The following is an 11,019-nucleotide window of genomic DNA, read 5'->3' as shown; positions in this document are numbered from 1 at the left end:
GTATCTTGTTCCAAAGGAAGAGTAATTCTTCTGTTAATATTTTATAGCTTCATGCTAATGAGAAGATTCTTCAGCCAGCAAGAGAGCAATTTAACCAACAAAGTAGAAGTAACTTTGTAAGGAAAAAGAAATGAACACTACAATCTTTGCAGGGATGTTTTGGCTTCACCAATGTTTTCTGCCTCTGCTAATAAGGCATCCCGCATAGTTATCAATCTGCTTGGCCCTTGCTCTCTCAAGGCTTTATTTGAAAACCTGAAATCTTCCTTAGTTAGAGGAATAGATGGGAAGAGGCAAAGAACATTAAAGGAAACAGCACAAATGAACTCTGTTAGCGATGATCAAAAGCAGAATGTGAAAAAAAAATGTTAGCAGGAAGAGAGAGGCCAACTTTCCTAACTCCAGCTAATGATTTTCTCCCCTCTGGATTCCACTAAGGACCTTACCTCAAAGCTCCTGTTTGTCAAGTTTTTTATACTTGTTTTGATTTTAAATTTTTTCCCCTTAAAATGAACTTTCTGAACTATATTAACAATGTGGAAAGAAGGATGTTTAAAAACTTAGACTTGATTTTTTTTAATGGCTATGTTTCTAGTTAACTGGAACACACACAGGAAAGAGACTGACTTTCACAGACTCACATAGTTTTCAGTCCTAAAATAGACAGCTTAGGAAGTAATCTGCTGGAGAAAGTTTCATTGGAGATCCATAAAAGTTAATTTTTTATTCTATAACATTACCGGCACTCCCCAAATATACCAGACCTCTCTTTAAGTCTCTATAGGGTACCAGCTCACAGCTTCTTTCCCGCTAATATGGCTCTGGTTTTGTGTGTGTGTTTTGAAACAGGATCCTATTGTATAGTCCAAGTTAAGTTAGCACTTTCTTGATCCTCCTGCCTCAGCCTCAGAAGTACTGGATTTACAGGTATCCACCACCATGCCTTGATAGTCGTGCTTTTCTATACACATGTGTTGTCCTGGCCTTTTCTAATTTCCCCAACCCTGGCATTGTGCTTCAAATTCAGAGTAGGATTGCAAAGACATGCCTTGGTGTTCATCACTCAGAGTGGCTCTGTTGCAAACTGTAAGAGGGTCACCAGCCTGCCAGGGCCTGGGGCCATGCCTGTCTTTTTCTTCTCCAGTGCCTGGTAATTTGAGTAAACAGTTGGAAGCAAAGCTGGATAAGCCAAAGGTTGTATACTACTTTTGCTCCAAGAGGACAGACAGCTACTCCACACTCTGGCTATATCTTGAACTGTGTCTGCCTGTTATCATTGACTACTGGACTTACAATATCAGGTTGGTTTACAACAGAACATTTCGGGCCACCCAGTTTCCCAGTGGTGTAGCTGTATGTGTCCCTGGCTTTAGGGAAACATTTTCTAAGGAATTTCTAGACCCCAGAAAAAGGAATGTGTGTTCCTATTTCTACACTATGATGAAAAGCCTTGTAGGTTGGGTCTACACAATGGGAGAAGATGGCTGAGTTGCTCTCTACATTTGGCAAAGAGCCCCAAATGAAAACGAGCCCTATTTCTTGGCCCTCCAAAAGATGATCGAGATGATGCTATCCAGTTATAGGGGGTGGGGGGGGCGTGGTACTACTATTTTCTGTGGTAGAAACCACAGTCCTGGAAGGACAAGTATATCCATGCCTTTGTCTCACTGGGTGCTCTCGGGAGGGTGGGGTGGGGGATGTAAGATCCTGCATGTCCTGGCGTCCGAAGACAATAACTGCATCCCTGTCATTAAGCCACTGAAGTTCCAGAAAAAGGATTAAACTGCTGTCTCCACCAGCTGGCTACTTCATATACCCACATGTGATCACATGCAAAGGTATTTGTCCACACACCCACAACTAACTACACACTGAGGGATTATCACTGGTTCTTCCAGGACATCAGCTTTGAAGATGGCTGGTTCATGCATCAGGGCATAGAAGGACTGATTGAAGCCCTCTGTCACCTGGTGTTCGCACACCAAACTCTTTCTACTATGAGAGCTTTCTTGATTGTGACCCAAAAATCTGCTTTGATGATAGTGACAGCACACTGAACTTGGAGAGTGTCTTGTAGTGCCAAGCCTGGTAGAGCCGCCAAGAGCACAAAGTATCATTGCAGGAGCTGCCAGGAAATGAACACATTGAGATGCTAGCCAATGACACTATCTTGGCTTATATAAAATGTGTGCTTCTGGAACCTTGATTTTCTATACCAGGGAGGGCTGATGGATTGGACCACAGAGCATCTCTTGGCTTCTTTCTTTCTTTCTTTCTTTCTTTCTTTCTTTCTTTCTTTCTTTCTTTCTTCCTACCCTCCTTCCTTCCTTCCTTCCTCCCTTCCCTCCCTCCCTCCCCCCCTCCTTTAATTGTATATTTTCTTTTTTTTAAACGACTTTACTTTACAAAACAAAGATAAATGTAAAGATTTTAAACATTTTTTGCTTAAAATTATACATTTTTGTCAGTACTGTTTTTTTAGATATTAAAATAATTTTTACATAAAACTATGTGAATATATTTTTTAGTCAGTACTTGATTTTTTCAAGGGCTTGACAGTATGCATTGAAAAACTAATAGTTACCATGAGCTTAAAGTACATGCAAAACAAAACGCAACATAGAAATAGTCAAAGTCTTCTTGTTTTGTAAATAAATATATTTTTTTTTTGTTTTCTTTATTTCTTGGACTTCATACAGTCTGTGAGTTGTTTCTGGGGGAGTGCAAGCCTCTGGGGTTAGCATCCCAATATCAGTGACTGCATATTATGTCTGTTCTTTTGTGACTGGGTTATCTCACTCAGGATGATATTCTCTAGATACAGCCATTTTCTTAAGAATTTGGTTAAGTCATTGTTTCTGGTGGCTGAGTAGTATTCCATTGTGTAAATGTACCACAATTTTTGTATCCATTCATCTTCTGAAAGACATCTGGGTTCTTTCCAGATTCTGGCTATTATAAATAGAGCTGCTATGAACATTGTGGTGCATATATCTTTGTTGTGTATTAAAGTGTCTCTGGGGTATATGCCCAGAAGTGGAATAGCTGGGTCTTCAGGTAGTACTATATCCAATTTTCTGAGGTATCGCCAGACTGATTTCCAGAGTGGTTGTATTAGTTTGCAACCGCACCAACAGTGGATAAGTGTTCCTCTTTCTCTGCAGCCTCTCCAGAATCTGCTGTCATCTGATTTTTGGATCTTGGCCAATCTGACTGGTGTGAGGTGGTATCTCAGGGTTGTTTTGATTTGCATTTCCCTGATGGCTAAGGATGTGGAACACTTCCTCAGATGTTTCACGGCCATTCGGTGTTCCTCAACTGAGAACATTTTGTTCAGCTCTGTACCCCATTTTTAATAGGGTTATTTGATTCTCTGGTGTCTAGCTTTTTGTGTTCCTTGTATACCTTGGATATTAGGCCTCTATCTGATGTGGTGTTGGTAAAGATCTTTTCACATTCTGTTGGTTGCTGTTTTGTTTTCTTGATGATGTCCTTAGCCTTACAGAAACTTTGCAATCTCATTAAGTCCCATTTGTTAATCTTTGACCTTAGAGCTTGAGCCATTGGTGTTTTGTTCAGGAAATTTTCTCCTGTGCCTATGTGTTCTAAGGTTTTCCCTACTTTATCATCTAATAGTTTCAGTGTATCTGGTTTAATGTGGAGATCTTTGATCCACTTACACTTGAGCTTTGTACAAGGAGATAAGAACGGGTCTATTTTCATTGTTTTGCATGCCGAGTGCCAGTTGGACCAGCACCATTGTTGAATAGGCTGTTCTTTTTCCATTGAATGTTAACGGCTCCTTTGTCAAAAATCAGGTGACCATATACATGAGGGCTCATTTCTGGATCTTCTATTCTATTCCATTGATCCACATGCCTATTTCTGTACCAGTATCATGCAGTTTTCAGAACAATTGCCTTGTAATATAGCTTGAGGTCAGGGATAGTGATTCCCGCAGATGTTTTTTTGTTGTTTAGGATGGATTTAGCTATTCTAGGTCTTTTGTTATTCCATATGAAATTGCACATTGATCTTTCCAGTTCCATGAAAAACTGGGTTGGAATTTTGATGGGGATTGCATTGAATCTGTAGATTGCTTTTGGTAGGATGGCCATTTTTAAGTTGTTGATCTTTCCAATCCATGAGCATGAAGATCTTTCCATTTTCTGAGATCCTCCTCAATTTCTTTCTTTAGAGGTTTGAAGTTCTTGTCCTACAGGTCCTTCACTTGCTTAGTTAGAGTCACACCAAGGTATTTCATAGTTTTTGTGATGATTGTGAAAGGTACCTTTTCCCTAATTTCTTTCTCCACATGATTGTCCTTTGAGTATAGGAAGGCTACTGATTTGTTCGAGTTAATTTGGTATCCAGCCACTTTGCTGAACTTGTTTATCAGCTTTAGAAATTCTCTGGTGGAATTTTTGGGGTCACTCAAGTACACTATCATGTCATCGGCAAAAAGTGATGTTTTTATCTCTTCCTTTCCGATTTGTATCCCCTTGATCTCCTTTTGCTTTCTAATTGCTCCAGCCAGGACTTCCAGTACTATGTTGAATAGGTAGGGAGAGAGTGGGCAGCCTTGTCGAGTCTCTGATTTTTGTGGGATTGCTTCAAGTTTCTCGCCATTAATTTTGATGTTGGCTGTTGGTTTGCTGTATATTGCTTTTATTATGTTTGTATGGACCTTGGATTCCTGTATTTTTCCAGGACTTTTAACATGAACGGGTGTTGGATTTTGTTGAATGCTTTCTCAGTGTCTAGTGAGATGACCACGTGATTTTGGTCTTTGAGGTTGTTTATATGGTGGATTACATTGATGGATTTTCTTATATTAAGCCATCCCTGCATCCCAGGGATGAAGCCTACTTGGTCATGATGAATGATCGTTTTAATGTGTTCTTGGATTCGGTTTGCAAGGATTTTGTTGAGTATTTTTGCATCAATGTTCATAAGTGAGATTGGTCTGAAGTTCTCTTTCCTTGTAGGGTCTTTGTGTGGTTTAGGTACGAGGGTTATTGTAGCCTCAAATGAGTTAGGTAGTATTCCATCTGATTCTATATTTTGGAATAGTTTGGAGAGTATTGGTGTTATATTCCCAATAAATGTCTGATTAAATTCTGCACTGAGCCCGTCTGGACCTGGGCTTTTTTTGGTTGGGAGACTTTTGATGACTTCTATTTCTTTAGGCGTTATAGGGCTATTTAGATTGTTTACTTGGTTCTGGTTTAACTTTGGGATCTTGTATTTGTCTAGGAATTCGTCCATTTCCTCCAGATTTTCCAATTTTTTGGGGTATAAGTTTTGTAGTAGTATCTGATGATTTCTTGAATTTCCTCAGTTTCAGTTGTTATGTCCCCACTTTCCTTTCTGATGTTGTTAATTTGTATACTCTCTCTTTGCCCTCTAGTTAGTCTTGTTAGGGGTTTATCAGTCTTGTTGATTTTCTCAAAGAACAAACTCTTGGTTTTGTTGATTTTTTCAATGGTTCTTTTTGATTCTATTTGCTCTCTTTCTGCCCTAATTTTGATTATTTCTTGCCGTCTACTCTTTTTGGGTATATCTGCTTCTTTCTGTTCTAGGGCTTTTAGCTGTGCTGTCAGGTTGCTGATGTAAGCTCTCTCCAGTTTCTTTTTGGAAGCACTTAGGGCTATGAGTTTTCCTCTCAATTCTGCTTTCATTGCATCCCTTAGGTTTGGGTATGTTTTGTTTTCGTTTTCGTTGAATTCTAGAAAATCCTTAATTCCTTTTTTTATTTCTTCTTTGACCCTGCTATCATTTAACTGAGCGTTGTTTAGTTTCCATGTGTATCTGGGCTTTTTGTTGTCTTTGTTGTTGTTAAAGATCAGCTGTAGACCATGGTGATCTGAGAGGATGCATGAGAGTATTTCAATCTTCTTATATCGATTGAGGCTCGCTCTGTGTTCAATTATGTGGTCAATTTTCGAGAAGGTGCCATGGGGTGCTGAGAAGAAGGTGTATTCTTTTACTTTAGGATAATATGTTCTGTATATATCTATTAATTCTAGTTGGTTCAAAGTCTCTGCTAGTTTTGCAGTGTCCTTGTTCAGTTTCTTTACTTGCATTTCAAATGTTAACCCCTTTCTAGGATTCCCCTCTGGATTCTCGTTCTCCAATTCCTCTCCCCTTGCCTCTATGAGAGAGTTCCTTCCCACCCACTCGCTCCCATCTCCCTGTCCTGGCATTCCCCTACATTGGAGTATTGAGCCTTCACAGGGCCAAGGGCCTCTTTTCTCTTTGACGCCTGATAAGGCCATCCTCTGCTATATAGGTTGCTGGAATGATTGGTCTTTCTATGTGTACCCTTTGGTAAGTGGTTTAGTCTCTGGGAACTCTGGGAGGTCAGGTTAGTTGAAATTGTTGTTCTTCCTGTGGGTTGCATACTCCTTCAGCTCCTTGAATCCTTTTTCTAACTCCTCCATTTGGAACTCTATTTTCATCTAATGGAAGGTTGAGAGCATCCAATGATATATTTCTCAGGCTCTGGCAGACCCACTCAGGAGGCAGCTATATCAGTCACCTGTCAGCATGCACTTCTTGGCATCCATATTATTTCTGGGTTTGGTGACAGTGTATAGAATGGATCCCCCGTTGGGGCAGTTTCTGGATGGATTTTTTTTCAGGCTCTTATCCACACTTTGTATTTTCTCCTGTGAATATTTTGTTTTCCCTTTTAAGGACTTCCAACTTCTTGGGCTTCATATTGTCTGTGGATTGCATTTTGAGTATTCTTAGCTTTTGGGCAAATTTTGTGACCATCATTCAAGGTTCTAAGTCTTAGGAGGAATCTGACTCAGGGAAATGCTATTTCTCGACCTTCTTATGTAGAATGGCAGTAAAGAACAAAGAAGTGAGTGTGGACTCAGAGGACATTTGATGGAAAGAAAGATGCTACCAGTGGAAAATTGTGACCTCATGCTAGCTCTGAAGGCTGGATTGTTTGGTTTCTCACCCTAGTCCCTAACTTAGGCCATGCAATCCTCTCAGCTCTCTGGTCTTTCTACTATATCTCACTGGGCACTAATCTTCCTGTGAGGGATGTTAGTTTCTGATAGGATGTCCTACTATAGAAGGTTCTACAGAGATCCTGGGTGACCTTCCCATACACTGGCTCTGGTAGCCTACTACATGGGCCATAGGTAGGTAGAACTGCTGGCTTCCCTGTGACCTCAATGGTAGACATTCCATGTATGGGGTCTCCTGGAGGCAGTCAGGTAAACCCGTGCATCAGGGTCGTTGGTTGTGTTCTCCCTGATTCCTTCATGTTGGATTGTTTAAAGTCTGCTCCTACTTCTCATCTAGCAGCATCCTAGTTCTGAACTGGACAGCAGAGAACCATGTCCTAGGATTCCTGATCTCTCTGCTTATGACATAGGTTTCAGTACTGAAGATGGCTTTGTTGGTTCTTAGACTGTAGTTGGAGGCGGGGAAGTAATGACATGCCTTCTCTTAAGGCTTCTAGAGTGGGCTCAAAGGAACAACCATGGTTACTCAGAGAGCCACCTTCTTGAAAACTCCACCACTATGATGCACCCTGCTAAGGGGTCTTTCTACCATCCACATGGGCTGCTACAGGGTGGAGAGGTGGTAGAGTTTCTGCCCCACACTTGCTACCACCAGGCAGCTGAATGGGTTTTGGTTTGCAGGAAACAGTCCAGTGATTTGAAAGGGGTCCAACAGAGCTAGGAACATAGAGTCTCAGATAGGGGTGGTGGTTGTTTGTCCCAGAGATGGCATGTGATCTCTGTGTGACAGCAGCTATGGGGAATCTGGGTCTGCCTTACGGACAGTAGACCTGACTACAAGCTTGTGTCAGCTTTTAGGTTAAGGTCTCAAAAGCACTTAGAGGCTAGACCCACACTGTCTTCCCTTATCATTTCTGGCACTGGACTTCCCTTATTAAGCACATTTCTATCATCTGTCCTTCACTTGAGTGGTAGGACCCCGCTTGGGGTCCTGAACAAGCTGTTCCTCTATTTTGGCAATTAAACAATTCTGTATGTTGAAAAAAAAAACAGGAAAAGAATCTGCTAAATTTTTTTGATGAGTAGCACATTTCCTTAACTGTGTTAATGCCTACTCTATAGTGAAATGTCTATTTACTTATATTTACCTGGCTCAGGAATATGACTCTCACTGTTTATTCTGTTTCACAAATTATTTAATTAGCTAAGCAACAACCCTGCTGCAAACATTGCTACACTTATGAACCATGAATGTATTGGTCACACTTTGTCTAAAACACAAACGTTACTTCTTTTCCTATGGAATTTTCTCTTCTAGTTATGACCTCAAAAAAATTTGATATGGCATGCCTTTTATGACAGAGCATGATCTTGATAAAAAATACACACACAAAATTTAGGTTCTAATTACCAACTTTGCTTTGGATATTTTGACCAGCTTATTATGAGAATTTGTTATTAATTATTCTATGCAAAATTTCATATAGAGGTAACTGAACTTTTTGGTAAATATTATAATCACAGTAACTCACAGGATATCACTATATAGGAACTACTAAGAGAGTGTAATATACAACAAAGAATATCAATGGCCTGTTGCAGAATTGGATTTTATAATCTTTGAAAATTCATTTTAAACTGGATAATTTTAGTTTTGTAATGATAAACTTTCACTGAAAGTGAATTTAATATTTTTTCCCCTGTAAAGAATTTATTTGAGTGCCTGAATAAGCTTTAGTGTACCACATAAATTCAGGATCTCAGAAAGGCCAGAAGAGGTCAGATTTTTTAGAAATGGGGTTATAAGCAGTTTTGAGGTGTCATGTGGTTTGAGGAACTGAATCCAGATCCTGTGCAAGAAAAGTTAGTACTCTATTTTTATTGGATTGTTTATGTGTTTACATTTCTTTTTTCTCTTTTTTTTTAAATTAGATACTCTGTATTTACATTTGAGATGTTATCTCTTTATCCCACCCCACTCCCATCCCTCCTCCACCTCCAGTTGCCTTTACAAAGGTACACTCCTTTCTGATGCCCCTCTCTACCCCATTGCCTTGTCATTACCCTACATTGGGAAAACATGCCCTCTCTAAAACAAAAGTCTCTTTTCACATTGATGCCAGGCACTGCTATCTTCAGCTACATACACAACTGAATCAATAAGTCTTTCAAATTGCACACAAAAGTTTGTGTTTTACTCCATGGGCGCTATGGAGGGTTTGGTTCATTGACAATGTTATTGTCCCATGAGGTTGCAACCCCTTTCAGCTCCTTAGGCCCTTTCTTTAAAAACCTCATTGGGATCCAGGAGTTGAGACAAATGGTTAGATGCAAGCATACTCAGCTGTATCTATATGACTCTAGCATAGTCTCTGAAGGGCAGCTCTGTCTGGTTTCTGCCAGTAAATACTTTTTGGTATCAGCTATAGTGCTTGGATTTGGTGACTGCATATGTGGTGGATCCCAAGAGATATTGAAGGTAAGGCTGTCCACCCGGCTATCCATCCCATACACAGCCACCAAAACCAGTCACTATTGCTGATATCAAGAAGTGCTTGTTGACATGAGCCTGATATAGATGTCTCCTGAGAGGCTCTAACTAAGCCTTACTGACACAGAAGTGGATGCTTGCAGCTAACCATCAGACTGAGCAGGGGAACCCAGTGGAGAGTTAGAGAAAGAACTGAAGGAGCTGAAAGGGTTTGAAACCTTATAGAAGGAACAACAATATCTCTCCAGCCCCCTAACATTCACATATAGTTCTGAGAATGAAGTGAGGCTTTCTACTTGATCAGTGTTTGGTGGTTTGAATAGATATTGTCCTATAGTCTCAGGTGTGTAAATGCTTGGCCATAGGGACTGGCACTATTAGGAGGTGTGACCTTGAGTAAATGTGACACTGTGCAGGTACACTTTGAGAAGCCCTATGCTCTGCCCAGTGTGGAAGAAAGCCTCCTACATTGGATCAACATGTAGAATTCTTGGCTCCCCCAGCACCATGTTGGCCTGCAGGCTTCTATGCTTCTAGCCATCATGATGATGAACTCAACCTCTGAAACTATAATCCAGTCACAATTAAATATTTGCCTTGACAAGAATTACCTTGGTCATGGTGTCTCTTCCCTCCAATAAAACCCTAAGACACTGTGTAAAAGGATAATTTAAAAAAAAAAACATATTTTAATGTAATCCTGAAGTTTAAACTGGAACATATATCTACATACCCCAATAAAGTACAAACGAATAGTAAAATTTTCTTATCACTAAAAAATCAGAAGTTCAAGTAATTGCAATTATCATAATTTTCTTAATATCTAAACTGTCAGAACAAATAAGAGTGTGGCATATTCATATAGAACACTCAAAGATCAAGGCCAGAGATGTGGACCAGTGGGGAAATATACTTGCTGCTAAGCTTCATGATCTGAGTTTAATCCATGGGTCATAAGATGAAAAATGGGACTGAATTCTCAGAACTTTATGTACATGCACACAGAAAGTCAATGCACAAGACAGCTGGTGTCTGTGTTATTGTGGATGATTTATGGCTTAACATACCCAACAGAGATTTGTAGTAATTTGTTTAATTAATTTAGTTGCTTCTTAGGAAATATAACATTGTTTTGTAAATTGTAAGTACTGTACAATGTTAGATAAGAAAATTATCTTTAAGGAATTTTTACCTTTTATCATAAAAGAAATTCCTATAAAAGCTCGCATCTTCAGCTTCTCTTCCTTGTGATTCAAGTACTGAATAACTAAAGGACATTCACGAGTCAGAAGAGTTCTGCTGCTTTGTTTTGTTGCTTCATTATAGAAATATTCTTGGTGGTGAATTATTTCTAGTCCCTTTCTTAGAAAGAAAAGCCGACCAAGTGTGTAGCATGGATTAAAGTAGACTACAGTTAGCATATTGGTGCCTGGAGCAGAAATATGTAAGAAAGTATGTTCCATAGTAAGAGCCTATGTGAGAGGAATATGGTATTTATTGCCAAACAAGGCCAATTATCTGGCAGAAATTGGGAGCTAAGAC

General features: G+C 39.7%; 1 pseudogene across 1 annotated transcript; it reads left to right on the top strand.

Moving 5' to 3' along the window:
- The first annotated feature begins 1,044 nt into the window (after positions 1-1,044).
- Positions 1,045-2,206, top strand: LOC308423440 (lysosomal phospholipase A and acyltransferase-like; annotated as a pseudogene). Its single transcript has one exon. The product of its transcript is annotated as a lysosomal phospholipase A and acyltransferase-like (transcript).
- The last annotated feature ends 8,813 nt before the right edge of the window (positions 2,207-11,019 follow it).

The sequence above is a fragment of the Micromys minutus genome, assembly GCF_963924665.1.
Source record: "Micromys minutus genome assembly, chromosome: 8".
Taxonomy (NCBI): Eukaryota; Metazoa; Chordata; class Mammalia; order Rodentia; family Muridae; genus Micromys; species Micromys minutus.
Note: the sequence above shows the minus strand (reverse complement) of the source record. Positions and strands in the feature narration are given on the sequence as shown.